Below are 15,079 nucleotides of genomic sequence, written 5' to 3' on the forward strand. Positions count from 1 at the left end.
TGATTCACTGGTGAATTCTACTAAACAATTTAAAGAAGAAATTATACCAATCCTCTACAACCTCTTTCTTCTGATGGAAGCAGAGAGGATACTGCCTAATTCATTCTACAAGGCCTGCCTCACCCTAATACCAAAATCAGAAAAAGATATTATAAGAAAACTATAAACCAATGTTTCTCATGAACATAGATGCAAAAATCCACAAAATATTAGAAAATTGAACACAATAAAATATAAAAAGAATTATACACCATGACCAAATTTGATTTATTTTAGGCATGCAAGGCTGGTTTAGCATTCAACAATCAAGTTCTGTAATTTATTATGTCAACAGGGTAATGAAGAAAAATCACATGATCTTATCAGTAGATAGAGAAAAATTATTTGACAAAATCCAACATTTACTCATGATATAAATTCTAAGTAAATTAGCAGTAGAGGAGAACTTCTTCAACTTGATAAGAGATATCTACAAAAAACCTATAGCTAACATTATGCTTAATGGTGAAAAACTGGAAGATTTCCTACTAAGATCAGTGACAAGGCAAGAATGTCTCATCTCACTACTGGTTTTCAACATTGTACTGGAAGTCCTAGCTAATGCAATAAGACAAGAAAAGGAAATATATGAGATCTGTAAGAAAGAAATAAAACTGTCTTTGTTTACAGAAGACATGATCATCTGTGAAGAAAAACTGAAAGAACTGACAAAAATCCTTCTGGAACCAATAAGTCTTTATAGCAAGGTTGCAGAATACAAGATTAATAAATGAAAGACAATCGCTTTCCTACATACCAGCAAGGAGTAAGTGGAATTTGAAATTAAGAACACAAAAATTTATATTAATATCCCTCCCAAATGAAATACTTAGGTACCAGTCTAACAAAACATATACACAATCTATAAAATGAAAACTCCAAACTTAGATGAAGTATATCAAAGAAGAATTAAACAAATGGAGATATATTCCATGTTCACGAATAGGAAGACTCAATATTGTCAAGATGTGAGTTGTTTTCAACTTAATCTATAAATTCTATGTGATCCCAATAAAAATTCAAGAAAGTTAGTTTGTAGATATTGGAAAAATGATTACAATGTTTATATAAAGAGGCAAAAAACCCAGAATAGATGGCACAATATTGAAGGAAAAGAACTGGGACTACAAACATTACCCAACTTCTAGACTTACTATAAAGTGACAGTAATCAAGACAGTGTTGAATTGGTGAAAGAATAGACAATTAGGTCAAAGGAAGAGAATAGAGAGCCCAGAAGTAGACCCCAATAAATATAGTCCACTGATCTTTGACAAAGAAGCAAAAGCAAGAATATGAAGCAAAGATAATCTTTCTAACAAATAGCCCTGGAACAACTTGACATCCACATGCAAAAAAAGGAATCTAGATACAGGCCTTACATCCTTCAAAAAATTAACTCAAAATGGATAACTGACCTAAATATAAAACATAAAGTTACAAAACTGGAAGATAACATAGGAGACAGCCTAAATTACCTTGGGTTTGGTGATGACTTTTTAGATAAGACACCAAAGGCATGACCCATGAAAGAAAGAACTGATAAGCTGGATTTCATTAAAATTAAAAATTTCTGTTCCATAAGAGGCACTGTCAAGAGAGTGAAAAGAAAAACCACAGATCGGAAGAAAGTATGTGCAAAAATAAATCTGATAAAGGACTGTTAGTCAAAATATAGAAAAAAACTCTTAAAATTCAACAATAAAAATGTAAACACTCCAACTAAAAAATAGGCCAAAGACCCTAACAGACAAAGAACCAAAGAAGACATACAGATGGCAAATTAGGATAGAAAAAAATGCTCCACATCATATGTCATCAGGTAAATTCAAATTAAAACAACAATGTGATACCACTACACATCTGTTAAAATGGCCCGAATTCAGAATATTGGCAACACCAAATGTACTGTACTAATGTGGAACTAATCTACATTCCCACCAACAGTGTACAAAGGTTCCCTTCACTCTGGATCCTCAGCAACACTTGTTATCATTCATCTTTTTGATAATCACCATCCCAAAGGCCTGGGAAATATCTCATTGTGGTTTTAATTTGCATTTCCCTGGTGATTACAGATGTTGAGTATTTGTTTTTATACTTCTGTTGGCCATTCATAAACAAACATACAAAAATCAGTGGCATTTCTAAACACTATCAATGAACTATTCAAAAAAGAAATCAAGAAATTGATCTTATTTACAATTACATCAAAAAATTACTTAGGGGTTAATTTAACTAAGAAAGTATAGTTCCGCACACTGAGAGCTATCAAATAGTGATGAAAGCAATTGAAGAACATGCAAATAAATGGGACAATATCTCATGTTCATGAATTGAAAGAATTAATATTGTTAAAATATCCCCACTACCCAAAGTCATCTAGCTTTACAGATTCAATGAAATTCCTACAAAAATTCCAGTGACATTTTTCACAGAAATAGAAAAAACAATCCTAAAATTCACATGAAACCAGAAATGACCCCAGATGGCCAAAGCAACTTGAGCAAAAAGAACAAAGCTGGAGACATCATACTCCCTGACTTTATAAAGTTGCTCTGGGGGTTGTTTCCACCCCACCTATCCTGTACGTAAAACCAGAATTTGAAGGACTTTCATAAGTGTCCATGGGCCGGACCTAGAAGAGGTACACATTATTACCTCTCAGAGTTCATTAGTTAAAATTATTCATATGTGACTACATCTACTTTTAAGGACAACTAAAACACAGACTACTTTATGTATACTCAAAAAGAATCCCATAATATGTATTTTTTTCCTCAATATGGATTGGAACTCTATGAACCCCTTTGTTTTTCAGAGTTCAACATTTTTATTATAATTTTCCATCAAGTGAATTATTTTCTATTATTTATTTGATTGCTGTGTCTCCACTTCCTTCTATTTCTTTTATACTGTGTGCGTGCGTTCACACGCATTTGGTACCTAAGACCCCAGGTTTGTATGCATTAGGTCTTTCAAAGTCATCACTCAGTTTCCCTATCGTTGTCCTCATGGTTTTAATCTCTTAATTTTTGCTCTCTGATTTGATATATTTCTTTATCATTTTAGGCCACAATAATGACTCACTTTATTTAATTTAGTTACTTTTTTATGATTCAGTTTGTGAGGCAGACAGACCCTAAGGTAATAGCCAATAATCTCTGCCATCTGGTATTCACGTCCTGTACAAAGGGAGAGCCCTTTGCTTGTGGGCAGGACCTGGGACTTATTTTGAATCAGTAGAATGTGACAGTGGTGATGGATGTCACTCCTCGTGGCCCAAAGGAGCAAAATGCCATGTTGGAGAGGTCCCATGGCGAGAACCAGAAGCAGCCTCCAGCCAGCAGCCGGCAAGCAGCCCAGCCCTAAATTGTACACCTGTGAGAAAACAGATTTTGCCAACAATCTTAACGTGCTTGTAAGTGGTTGCAACTCTGGATGAGAACACAGCTCAGCAGTCACCTTTGCTGCAGTCTAGACCACGAGCAGGGCACCAGTACTCCTAACCCGGACTCCTAATCATGGAAACTGCGAGAAAGCAAATATGTGCTTTTCAAGCTGCAGTGTTTCTGTTGTTACATAGCAATAGAAAGGTATCAATGCAGTTTAAAAACTTTCTTGGTTTATTGTCTTTTTAAATTTTTTCCCTTTCTTTTTCTTTTGTGGTGCTGTACTTGAAAGTTGAATAATTTATTTTAATTCACTTTACTCCTTTTTAAAAATCTAAGTCCTATTATTCTGATCCTTTGTGCTGCTTGGTTGTAAATCCTAGCGAATCCTCCTCAGGTGGCCACTTTGCTCCTCTGCTGCTGGCTTGTGTGTGCTCAGGCAGGCTGGCTGCAGTGTTCTGTCAATAATAGCAGGAATCCAGTGGGTGCACAATGCCCGTTTCTGTCCCTGCACTGGGGGACTAAAGGCAGGTTACACTCCTGCGTTGAGGTCCTTGAAGAAATCTCTTTGTTCCACAATGTCCCTAGTCCTACCTTTTGGAAGTTTCAGAGGACACTGCCCTTTTACTCTTGCCTTTTCAGACTCTGGGAACCCAGAATGGTCAATATTTATCTTCTTTTATGACATCCTCAGATATCAGAAAACACAGATCTCTTTAATATCAACTTCTTTCCAGTTCTCATTGTTAGGGTTCTGCACTGGTGGATGGACCCACACACCAGTCCTCTCTGTTGGAACCTGACGGAACCCAAAGCATCACACACTGTCACCCGAGGTCCCAGTATGCCTTGAACAGGCAAGCCCCATGTATTTCCCAGTGCAGGAAGTGAGGGCTGGATCAAGTGGCCTTGTTTTCAGAATCTCCTTGTAATTGTAATTCTCAATATTTTAGAATTATACATATTCTTTATTTCCCAAGCAATATATGGTATTATAGAGAAAATTTAATTAAACAAAGAAGCTCAAATAAAAAAGTAAAAGTTAACTTTTCTCCAATACTAAAATTATTAATATTACCATTCACATATTAATGTATATATTCTATTTTTCATCCTTTTCTTATTTACATTTTTAATAGATTCAGGATTATACTTTATAAAATATTTTGTAAAATTTTTTCACTTAATAGTATATAGTGTACATTTTCATTTCTATAAGTTTTCTCCTGAATCTATTATTTCATTTACTCCATGTGTGATACTCTATAAAGCAAATTTCACATTGTTTATGTCATTTCAATGATTCATATTACTATTACTAACAGACCATAATGGATATGTTTATAAATCCAACATTATCACCTGTTTTGTTTTTTTATTTCAAAAAATATCTAAAGGTGGGATTGGTAGAGTGAAAGTATACATAAAATTTGAGGACGAACAAAAAAATCTCTTATATTTTGACTGAGGAGATAAGGGGAAGAAGGGAAGTTTAGACTGGGGAGGTAGGCAGAGGGTAGATCCTCATGGGTGTAAAAAATTAGATTATATTCTCAGTATTATTAACAGCCAAAGGAGGGTGTGAGCAAGAGAGTTTTTTCTGCATTTTTGAAAGAATCCTCTGAATGCTACATGGAGAATTGCTTAGCAGGGACACCTGTTTGGAAGGTATTGCCAGTAAGAAGCTGTGGGGTAAAGTGGCCACATTCCAGATATGTTCTGCAAATACATTTTCTGATTGGATGTGGTGCGTGGGGAAGTGAAGAATAAAGGATGGTGTATAAGTTTTGGCCTAGTCACTCAAACTGTCATATACTGAGTTGGGAAAGACTGGAAAGGGAAAGAGCTTTTGAGGGGTGGGGCGGTCATGATGCAAATATTTTATTTTGCTTATGTAAATGTTTATGTGATTGGGCTTGTTAATGGGAAATTGAACACGTGGTGTAGCGCCCTAAGGAAAAAGCCTAGAGGTATACATTTTGTAGTCCATCGTACTGACAGCCACGGTATAGCATGAAGTCACGAAGAGAGAGAGTGCAGGCTGCAAAAGAGAGAAGGCCAAAAACGGGGGTTCAGGGCAATCCCGCATTTAGACACGGGAGGGGAGGAGACAGCAAGTGAGACTGAGAAAGAATGCCTGGTGGGGTCAGAGGGAAGGGAAGGGAAGGGTGCAGTCTCTCAGACTGAGTGAAAAACAGGGTTTCTAGTGGAACAGTGAACAGCCGGATGTGATCCAGCTGTGTCATTGCTAAGGGGCTGTGTGAAATGAAGAGTAAGAAGATACCAGGCCATTAGATTTGAAGAAAGGAAGGCTTTCAGAGCCCTTGATGAGAATGATTTTAGTGCAGTGATAGTGTAAAAGCTCTCATTAGAGTGCTTCGTGGGGGATGAGAAAGAGACAGTGATTAGACATCTCTTTAAAGAGTGTAGCTATTTGAGCAGTGAGGGGAGGTGGCAGACGGAAAAGGTTGAGGGGCTAAGGGCAATTCCATCCGTTTCCGTCTGGTGGAGATGATGTAGACAGAGAGAAATTGACATTGTAGGAGAGAGAAGAAGTAATTTCAGGAGTCAAGCTTCAGGAAGATAAGAGAAGGTGGAATCCATTCACAAGTAGAAGGGTTGTTCTAGATTGGACAAGATACAGCTCTTACATATCAGCAGGAAAGTTTGCGGTTGGGTGGTAGAAAGATGTGACAATTTCCATCTTAGAGCTTATATTTTCTCACAAGTAAAAATGAAGGTCACCTACTGAGAGTGAACGGCAGAGAGGGGGTGGTGGAGGTTGGAGAAGACAGAAAGGGGGTGAAACCCCTCAGTCAGCACAGTGAGCAACACAGTTATCAGGGAAGCTTAATAGGATTCTGGGGTGAAGGGTATGGATGCCGAAGACCCACCTGAGATACAAAGTCATAAATTAAAAGGCAGTTCAGAAAGCACCATTGCGTATGTTTTCCAATCACATAAATCTGTACTTAATGCTATCAATTTTCATAGAAGGAATTTGTGGATCTGGTGCTTATTTGCTCCAGTCATTGTGATGTTCAGATTAGCATGAGGCATAGAAAAATTTCACAAATTAATCACAACCAGAAAACAGAAAGTAAATATTCACCAAAACCTTAATGAACTGAAATTGATAGCTAATTCCAGAAGTTTGCCTTGAAGAACGGGAATTGTTTAAAAAAAAAAAAAAAAAAAAAGCAGTGTGCTCTCTTTGATTCTAACGGCTGCTAATTGCTTCTGTAAATATGGCTTGCTGACCTAGCTTAAGTGGAGCCGCGACGGTCGTAACAGGCCCCGGGGAGATAACCGCAAGTTACTTCCTGATAAAGGGCTGGAGAGCCGCGGGCCCTCCAACCAATTAACCAGATAAGAAGGGCAAGGCAGAATCAGAAGCCTGTCCCGCAACTTAAAAACCAACCAATCAGAAGCCAGTCCTGTGGCTTGAAAACCAACCAATCAAAAGCCAGTCCCGCGGCTTGAAAACCAATGAATCAGGAGCCAAGACAATCAGCCACTTTTGAAAGAGCAAATGAATTAAGGGAGGGAGGGGGGATGGCATGCCCGGTGCATGTGATCTGCTGAAAAGTATAAAAGACATGCGCCCCGCTGCGCGGGGTCCCTGCCCATGGAAAGAGACCACTGCGTTGGTGCTCGGGGCTTGGACCCTAGCTCGAGCTAGTCAATAAAACTCCTTTGCCCTTTTGCAGCCTCAGTGACTCTGTCTTTCTGTTCCTGGGGCCGAGGGGAACCGGCTCTAATAGCCTCGGTTAAATTCTCATAGTATCTGTAATTTTTACAATTAAATTAACTAGTTAGTGAACTGTATGTAATGAATATGAAACCAATATACTATTAATCATCTCTACATACATGTATAGACAGTGAATCTCAATGATCAGAGACAGGGAGTCTATAGAGTGTGTGAGTCATCACGAATGGTTTCTTGGAATTTACCACATTCAGGCTGGATTGTAATAGAAAGTAGGAGTAGGGAAAATGTTTGATTGAAAAGAATTTCCACTGGAGTTCTGAAGGAGCTTAGTGTGAGCAACCATATGTGGGTGAAAGTTGGCAGAGCAGCTGCAGACACCGAGGGAAGGATTTTCATGAGATGAATGGTCTGGAGCAGTGGAGATAAAGTTTTAGTGCCCAAGTTGTAATCGGGACCTTCCATCTCTCTCTTCACATGGAGGCGCTTAGTCTCCTCATTTGTGAAGTGGAGAAGTGATGGCGCAGAACTCGTTTAAGGTCCTTTACATCTGGGGTGGTAGGTCCTTGCACCTGGGTGGAGGACAGGAAAAGTTCTATACTAAATGATTTGAATAAACTCTGCGAGGTTTTTTGTTTGTTTTTTAAGCAGAGTGTTTTTAAAAAATCAATATTGGTATATCTTTTAAATGTGGATCATCTAAAACTTATGTTATCCTTATTATTTGTAAACAAGATTTCCTGCACTTCTAATTTTCATCTTTCTATTAGTATGGGTATATATTGGCTTATGCATTTTATTCTCTTGCAATGGATTTGCTGGTATATCCAATTCTATATTTTGTTCCTCCTTGTGGCTTAATGGGCATGTCAAATTTAAGGATCAGCTACCTTAAGACAAACCAGCTGTCAATTTTGGGGAACAAATAGCTGTTTTCATAGTATGAAAACTTGCTAAAACATAAGGAGAAACAGATGGCTTTTAGTCATAATTCTGTATTACAAAATGACACGCCTCTCTAACACATGCATAATGAAATGCTAAATGTTGGATAGTTATTGGCTGTTTGTTAGACAAGGCAAATGCCTTCCTGATTTTATTTGCTGCCTTTGAGAATCAGCCTACTTTCTCTAGTGTTATGTATTATTGTTTAAAATTGATATTTTTTGTATTAGTGAACTATCTCAAAAATTCATAGACATGCTCTACTAAAATCAGTAGAAGTTAGAGTGTTGATCAAATTGTTGGCATTTGAAAATAACATTCTATGATTCATTATTTAATAAATTAATTATTTAATAATTGACCTATCTAATAACATTTGACACTTTATTATTAAGTAGTCTAATACTGTCTTTACTTCACCATGTAAAGATAATCAATGTACCATTCTGTTAAAAATACTAACGTTTTATTACAGTGTATTTGCACATCATAGATGCATATGAACCAAAGGTAGGTTAGGACTACTTTCTGAGGCAAAATGTAATGTATACTCAGAGTTTCAGGATACCACACACAGTGGTAGTAGATGCATGAGAGATAGAAATGACCCACCTGTATACTTGCAAATTAGGAAATTTCTTTTTTCTAGATCTCTGTGCTTGGTGTAGGGGTGAAGGGAAACTTCCCCTTCCCCCTGAAAGTACTCTGAATGGTCCACTCAGAATTAAGGCAGATTCATAAGAGAAAGGTTTATTTACCATGCACATGGGGAGAATCATGGAATGATTACTCAATATCCCAGTGAAGTTCAGATATTTTTATACCTGTCTTTTTTGGAGGGGAGAGGAAATGAGGAGTATAGGTTACTCTGTTTAGGGACAGTAAATGGTTGCTGGGGTGTACATGGATGGAGGAACAGATTGACTTGTAAATTAACCTGAGAGACAGGTATTATGTTTTAAATTATTTGGGCTAGGTCTGGTTGCATTCCACAATATATTGAGATAATGAGGAGAGGAAGGGAAGTCAGTTCAACCTTTGGTCTCTTGATTGCCCAGTCCAGTTTATGTAAACAGAGGGAAACCCCCTCCAAAGCTTTGTTGATCTCAAGGGGCCTGCAATTCAAAATGCTCTTTATACCCAGGAGTCATATTTTGGGGTGAAACTTCCTGAGCTCCTTCATTAGGAATTACAATGTGTAGTGTGGTTATTTCTCCAAAATGCTTCTACTTGTTCTCTTTCTAGTAGCTGTCTATTTTGAAGGGGGGGGGGGGTGATCCTTTCTCCTGCTTTATATAGGCATTGATTACTTACCTGAATCAGACAACTAGCATCTTTTGCCACACAGTGATTTCTTCAGGCAATATAAATTGTTCCAATTTCCTTAGCCAAAAAGGTTAGTTCAGAAAAGGCATTTGGCCAGATCTAAGCCAATAAGACACAACAGTGGTTGTGAGGGCATCTTGGGAGTCACACTTGAGAGTGAGTTGCAAAAAGTCAATTCTCTCTTCCTCTAGGCCTTAAAGGGATGTGAAACCTCAAGAAGAAAAGCAATACACAGAGGCGGGAAGAATGAGAGCATTGCAGGCACTAAGGTGACTCCTACTTAAGTACATCTGATCACTGCCTATTTCTTATTTTAAGATGTCTTGAATTATTTTCCTAGTAGCTTAAAGGATTTTAAATGACACTTCTTCCGAGTTCCTTAAATGTTGTTTTATGGTTGAAGCAACACTGTAGCAACAGGTGGTGGGGCACTAACTGTATGCAGAGGAGATGCCCCCAAAAAGCTTATTTAAATGTATTTTAAAAACAAGGAGTACAGAGACCTAAATGAAAGTAAGGTTTTTGTGCTTCATTTAAAGTGATAACACATCAGTACTAGTAGGCAGAGGAGTTACATAATTTATATTTGTATTTCTCAGAGCAACAAATAAGACCATATAAAATAATAGCTTTAAAGTCAACACAAATAAATCAAGATGCAATCCTAAATAATGTTTAAGTAACCTGAAAGAAGAAAATTAAGAAAAGAGAAACAAACAAAATAAAAAAAGAGGAAGTATATGCAAAAAGTCAATACTAATGTGAAGGAAAAATAAAAATCTCTGGACCCACACAATTCATTGCACCAAAAGGGAGAACTGAGTCACAGGAGCATGCCATCCTCTGCACAGGGGTCCTCTTTTAAGAAAGGAAGGGGCTTAGAAAATGATAAACAGGGCTTTGCGGGGGACTGGGTGTGGGGGGAGAAAGGAGGCCTGGCTGGCCAGGTGGTGGTGTGCAGATTAACCTCAGGACAACAGCCCTCAGGAAATGTTTATATTCAGACCTTTCAGGGCCAGCCTCTCCGCAGACCTGTCGGGATCACACAGGCAGTGCCCCGCTGCGTTTATCACAGATTCTCTACAGATGCAAATCGCCCCCTCCCCCCAACACAGCCTCACAGCATGTTCCTGTTTGCCCGCAGCCGTCTCAAAGTATGACCAAGAAACGTATTTTGGATTAAAATATTCCATATTTCCTTCAGCCCTGAAAAAAACCTTTCAAGACATACAGCCCCTATAAAATGAGTGCATGTCAATTATAACCTTAGGGCTGTGGCCTGAACGAACTGCTAATGTCGATTACAAGTTTATCTCCACAGATGCAGACCAAGGAAGAGATAGGATCACTCTTCCACACCCGGAGAAAGTTCACAACATCCACTATTTCTCTACTCGCTTTTTTGAATGCTCGTCTGCTCTTATGTAGATTTACTGGGCACCCAATAGAACTCCAGGAGAATTCCATCAGCTGTCTCACTGCTCACCTCCTCCACCCCTCCCTTTTTCCTCTTCATTCCCTTTTTTCTTTAAATGCAAAGTTCTCAACCTGTTCTACAGAGGGCGCAGTCCACAATAAATACTTCGTGGAGTGTACTTTCCCAGGGCGCATCCTTAAAATCTTGCCTTAATAAACCTCAAATGAGTGTGGCTCTCTTGTTTTCAGCCACTTATTATTTAAGTCAATACTAATCTGGAAGATTAGAGTCCTCACATATCAAAAGTTGCCACTCATGTAAATGGTCTAAATACACCAATTAAAGGTGAAGATTGGTAGAGTGGATCAAACAAAGCAAAACATGACCCAACTACATGCGATAGCCAAGGCAATACAGATAGACTGAAAGTAAATGGATAGAAAAATGTACCATGAAAACATTAATTTAAAATGTATAAATGGCTATGTTAATACCAGATAAAGTAGACTTCAGATCAAAGAAGATTATTAGAGACAAAGAGGGCAATTACATAATGATAAAAGGCAAAAAATAAAAAAAGAAAACATAGCGATCTTAAGTGTGTATACAACAACAAGATAAGCTGCGAAATATGTGAAGGAAGAACTGACAGAATTGAAAGGAAAAAAAGACAAAGTTGTGGTTAAACTTGGGAATTTGACACCCCACTCAATACCTGATAAAATTACTACATAAAATATCAGCAAGGACGTGGAGGAACCAAACAGTATCATCAACCACTGGGATCTAATGGACATATATAGAACATTCTACCCCAAATTAGCAGAATACACATTTTTATTCAAGTACTCATGGAAAATTCATCAGCATTGAGACCATATTCTTGTTCATAAAACAGCCTCAATCAATTTAAAAAATATTTAAATCAGAATGTGTTCCCTGATAACAATGAAATCAAACTAGAAATTAATAGCAGAAAGATAACAGGAAAAATCTCCAATTACTTAAAAATAAACTGCATTCAAAGAATCCAGGGATAAAAGAGGAAGTCTCAAAGGGAATGAAAAGGTACATAGAACTGAATTAAAATGAATATACAATATATGAAAAGACGTGGGATTTAGAAAAGGCAGTGCTGAGAAGAAACGATATGGCATTGGTTACTTACATTAGAAAGAAGGAAAGGTTTTGACTACATAATCTAATTTCTTACCTCAATAAACTAGAAAAAGAAGAGAAAATTAAATACAAAGTAAACAGAAAGAAGAAAATATTAAAGATAAAATCATAAATGAATAAAATTGATAGAGAAAATTAATGAAACAGAGGTACTTCTTTGAGAAAAATCTATAAGATTGACTAACTTCTAGAGAGATGAACAAAGATAAAAAGAGAGAAGACAACAGTCATCAATATTAGGAGTGAACTGGTGTAAGAGGGGGAAAGGCCTGAAAAAAAAAGAAAGTGCAGAAAGATTTTCTGTCTCCTTAAAACTTCCTCTCCTCTTTGTGGGAGCTGCTGCCTGGCCTGGATCCCAGAGGCAGGTTAAGTCATTTGTTACAACTCCCAGGTGGCGCCAGCCCCCAGGTGGGCGGCTGGCAGAGTTCACAGGCTTTGTCTTTGGTAGAGAAGGGACATTAGCATAGTTAACCACAGTAATTGCCTGAAGCTGAGAACCCTCCCTTCAGAAGCTCTGTATTTCTGCCTATGTTGAGGAAATTTGGGATTTTGAGAGGAGAAGGTCCACCATATTTCCTCCTTTGCAAAGTAAATGCTCTTTCCTTGCTCCTCAAACCGCTTGTCCTCCTTCGGCTTCGGCCTCGTGGACAAGTGGCAGAGCTTTCCGTTACACAGGGATACCACTATAGGTCCTGTAGCCAATAAAAATATAATAAATAAATACCACAAACGACTTTTCTCTCATAAATTGCTAACTTAGAAGAAACTCCTCAAAACCTACAAACTACTAACATTCAATAAAGATGAAACAGGCAAGCTGAATAGACCTATAACTATAAAAGAAATTGGATTCATAATTTAAAAGCTCCTAAAAATAGTTTCCAGAGCCAGATGGTTTTACCAAAGACTTGTACTAAAATTTTAAGGAAGAACTAATACCAATTTTATAAAATGTCTTCCATAAAGTAGAAGACAAGGAAACACTTCCCAACTCATTTTATGAGGCTAGTATTACCCTGATATGCAAATTAGACAGGGTACAAGAAGAGGAGACTACAGACCAGTGTCTCTCAAGACTTTAGATGCAACTATCCTCAACAAAATAATAGCAAATTAAATCCAGTAATGCATAAATACATTTCATTTAATTGTCAAACAGTCATGTGGGTAGATACTATTACTCTCATTTTACACAGTTGGAAAACAGGGCACAAAGGGCATTAATAACCTTGGAATTAGATTGTCTAACCCCAAAGTTTGTGTTCTTAACAATTACCACAATAATAAAAATGTTTACTTTCTATGGATGGGACTGCTAGTTTCCCCCCAAATTACCTATGTTTCCCCCTCCTTCTTAACTCATAAAATCCTAACATTAGCGTACTGCCCTCTCATTAAAAAACCACACCCTTCCTCCAAGGTGTGGTCTTGTTTCTAAGTAACAGCAAGTGATACTTAAGCAAAATTTTTCCGTGGGATGTCCAGGTCAGCTTCCTAAAGTGGTTTGGCTTGTTCTTCATTCCTCTTTTCCACTTCCTGGAATGCTGATACTATGACTGGGTCCCCAGTAACCTTGTTGGACCGTGAGGACAATTGAGAATGATGGTTGCATCCTGAGGATGGTGGAACAGAAGTTTGGAGCTTGCTTCTAGGGGGTTATGTGGGGTTGCCATACATATTATTGGATGGCCTACTTTCCAAATTCTTTCATAGGAGAAAAAGATTACTACCTTGTTTAAACCGTGGTTATTTGAAGTTTTCAGATATATGAAGTTTGCCTTAATCGTAACCAATACTTGTTCCACATTTTTCTAATTAATTATTATGCAAATAATGAAAGTCATCATAATCTTATTTATGTTCAGTTCTGTGAATGTTAGAAATTTAGACATAATTCTTTTGCAATTTACCTACATCCAATTTGGCAGTTCTACTTAATTCTGAAAGGAATGATGTATTTTTGAGATTATTTCATAAATCTATTATCTTTTCACTATTATTCTAAAGGTTGACATAAATAGATATTTTTAACCAAATTCTGTGGAATTGATGTTGGTCAGGCTTTAGACAAAAATACTTCCTTCAGGCTTCTCACACAACACCGGCTTTGCCCGTGCGGTGGCTGTGCTCGCAGCCCGCCCCTGCAGACTGACGCGTGGCTGCCAGTGCGGGCAGCTCGGACAGACTCGGAGCTTGCCAGGGAGGACGTGGCATAGGCCCGTGGTAGACTTGCGAGAGATGTCAAAAGACATTAGTATTCTGCAAGATTCTTTAGCTGCCTCGTCATTTTTCCTCTCATTGCAATAATACTGACTCTTCATTGGCATTTCTTTCTTACCTAAGTTTTATTCAGTCAAAGGAGGCTGCTTATATGTTCCTTTCTGTCAGTTTCCTTGGAATATTTTCATAATGCTCAATATTCAGGGGAGGTGTATCAGGACAATTTAATAGGTGTAGTTTATTAAAATTTGAGCCAACAAACCAGAACCAAAGCCCAATTGCCGGCTCAGATGCCTTAGTCTGCTTCCTAAACTGGCTGAGTTCGGAAACTACTAGGCCACTCGTCAGTGGGCAGAAAGATGACATGTTTCTCTTGCATCAGAGAAAACCATGAATGTGATGCGAAAGAGCACCCATCACCGACAGGAAATGAATGCCTGAAAATAGCTGTGGGTTCAGTTCCTCAGAAGACAGTTTAAGTGCATTGCTGGTCTTTTTGACTTTGAGGCGTTACAAGTGGGTGTTACTTGAAATGAACACTTATTCTCAACTGTTTCTTAATTATCTTATAACACAGGGACTCTCAGAGAATAAGATTAAAAATTTGAAACAGCAAATTATTTAACTTGAGATTATTTCTTTGATAAAAACAAAAACAAAAAACAGTTAATAAAACATAATAAATGCTACATGAACACATCCCATCCGTGCCGCCCTCAGAGCAGCGGTCTCGCCGGAAACTGCGTGAGCCACTGACCCACGTGCGGCATGAAAAGAAGGCTTGAAGCGTTGGCCTAATCGTGTGGATGAGCCGTCCTCGTGCTGACCATGAGAGGAAGTAGGCGAGGAC

Source organism: Lemur catta, chromosome 9 (assembly GCF_020740605.2).
Source record: "Lemur catta isolate mLemCat1 chromosome 9, mLemCat1.pri, whole genome shotgun sequence".
Classification (NCBI taxonomy): Eukaryota; Metazoa; Chordata; class Mammalia; order Primates; family Lemuridae; genus Lemur; species Lemur catta.